Here is a 2,984-nt window from a genome sequence, read left to right as displayed (position 1 = left end):
TTGAAGAGGTTTCGTATGTGGATACTATGTTAAAGCTTGAAGTTATCAATAATTAGGTTACAAATAAAGTACAAGACTATTGCAAAAAAGGTGAGACCAGTGGCTACATCTTTGTGGAAGTGATGAAGTTATAGAGAAGGTTTTTCAGCAACCTATTTCGAGAGGACACAAATTGAGTGAAGATACATTAAAGAAAATTAGGATTTAAGAAGACAATTTTCTTACCAAAGAGGAGATTAAATGCTTTCAGAAGATGCTTACAAGTCATGGTAAAGGTTTTCCTTTTGAGCCAAGTGAGATTGGATGTGTAGATTGAAATGTTGTTGCACCTATGTTTATATTTATTGTTCCTCATATACCTTGGGATTTACGTCCAATTCTTGTTCCTAAAGCTCATTTATCAAAACATATTGATTTGCTCAATGAGAAGATACGTATGGGTATTTTGGATCCTCATGTGTGCCATATTTTAATTGATGGTTCTTTAAGGTTCATGTAAGACATTCAACTAGTAAATAGGTGACAATTCAAAATGTGAGTATAAGTCCAAGTGTGGATGGATTTTCTAAAGCCTTTGTAGGAAGGCTATTTACTCTATGGGTGATCTTTACTAAGGTTATGGTTAGTTGCAACATTCTTTGGAGAGTAAAGATCTTACCACTATGCACACAACTCTTGGTTTGGTAACGATGTACACTTTACCATAAAGTGTGACTAATTTTATTGCTCATATGATTAATGATATGAAGAAAGTGTTGAGAGAGTTTATTCCTCATATTACTATGTCTTTTATCGATGATTTTTCATTAAAGGTTGTGAAGAAGGTTCAAAAGATACGGTAAAAGATCAGAGGGGATGCCGAAGGTTTATTGCTTAGCACATTGTTGATTGTGATTAAATATTGTCCAAGCTTGAAGAGGTCAACTTCACACTTTCACCAACTTTTGATGTTAAAGAGGTATTGATTGTAGGATATATATGTGGTGCAAATAGAAGAAGGCCAAGTCCAGTAAAGGTTGAAGCTATAAAAGAGATATGCACTTCAGTTGGTGAAGTTCGTCGATTTTCACGTGCATGTGTGTCTTATTTGGTTACCTCACTTTGCTCATGTTGTAGAAGTACTATATCAGTTGTTAAAAAAGGGCAAAAGGTCTGTTTCGAAAGAAGTACTTACGAAGGTTGTCATAAAGTTGAAGAAGATGCTTCTTGAAGCTCCTACGTTAGGAAGGTTGACTACAAATGTGGTAGGCTGATGATCTTGAATGTGGATACTAGTCCTATAGGTGATTGGGTGGGCTATTGGTCAAGATGATGGAGAAGGTCATATGTATGCAATTTGTTTTGGGATTAAAGTGCTTAATACTCATCAACGTGATTACTCACAGTTTAAGAGAGAATTTTAGGGTGTAATTACTGCCTTAAGGTCTGACAAAGAATATTATATTGGTGCTTCAAGTAGGGCTCCCCAATCTCTACTATAAAAATTATAGTAGAGACAGATTGCTTGCCATTGATAGCAAAATACTCTACTCCGAACATTGATATGCTACGTTGGATAGCTTTTATAAAGTCTCTTAACCATGAGTTTTGCCATATTGCAAGTCGAGATAACCCTGTTGCACATATGTCGTCAAGAGCCAGGTATAAAGATGAATAGGAGATGCTTACCGTGAGTAATGATGTCATCAAGAGCCATATATGAAGATGAACAGAAGATGCTTACCATGAGTAATGATGTGGGTTTGAAATTCTATAGCTCTTCTCATTTACATGCTAGCTACGGTGCAAGTGTTCATGTTTTTGAAGTTTTTGTCGAAGATATGTATGATGGAGAGTTGATCTTGATAGGCCGTTATCTTAGCACTCTTACCACGCAAGAAGGATAGAGTGATCAAGAATTCAAAAGGATCTGAAGAAAGGTTTATGGCTACTTTCTTAGAGATGGTCATTTATGGAGGCAGTAATGGATTGTTTCCGATAAAGCAACTCAATAGCAAGTGATTAAAGAGTTCCATCAGAGTTTATGGGCTGTACATAGAGGTGAAAGAACAATTTTTCCCAACATCAAAGACCACTATTGGTGGAAATGTATGTACAAGGATGTTGCTCAGTTTGTAAAGTCACATGCAAAGAGTCCTACATCATGAAGTTCACCGTTCTCCTATTCTCGGATGGGATCTTTCCAAGAACCATTCAAATCCTTCAAAATTTAATCAAGCATGGTCCTTTTTTGTTCTCCTTGCAGCTCTCTTATCTCTTTAGATGAAGCATAGTGCATTGTTGCAACTCTCTAGAAGCCCACTTCTTCACAAAGCAACCATGATATGTGCAACCCTACCTTGGTAAATTGAATAGCTTGAGCTCTTGTGGTTGATGCTCTTTTGAAGATCTAGGATTTTTATCATCTCAATCCCTCTTGCCCTGATCTCTACATTCATCATCATCGCCATTGTCAGCATATACATTGTATCTAACCCTATGATCATCATGCTCTCTATGAGTTCTTCGATCACCTTCACAGTGGCTATAATCCCTTCGATATTCATCCTCTCTGTCAAGGTCTCTTTGTCTTTCATACCTCGATCATGTCTACTACTTGCATTAGCAATCATACATATGGCAATTTGCAATACGTGCCCAATCTCTTCCTTTTGATCACGAAATCTTGGAAGTGTAGTTGATGTCCCTTGAAGAGCTAGGATTTCAATAATCTCAATTCGAGCAGAAGTGAATGCGACAATCAATGCCCACAGAAGAAAGTTACAGAAGACGCAATGATGGAGAACATAAGAGAACGTACGAAAGACGAAGAGACCATGACAGAGAGGACGAATAGAAGGGATCGTAGATCCACAAGGATGGTGATTGAAGAACTACTTACACAGAGCATGATGATCGCAAGGATAGATACAATGGATATAACCCATACATCGAATGAGGAGGGTCGACATGATAGAAACCCTAGCTCTTCAAAAGAGCCTCAA

This window comes from Adiantum capillus-veneris, chromosome 17 (assembly GCF_014529385.1).
Source record: "Adiantum capillus-veneris isolate H3 chromosome 17, ASM1452938v2, whole genome shotgun sequence".
Lineage (NCBI taxonomy): Eukaryota > Viridiplantae > Streptophyta > Polypodiopsida > Polypodiales > Pteridaceae > Adiantum > Adiantum capillus-veneris.
Note: the sequence above shows the minus strand (reverse complement) of the source record.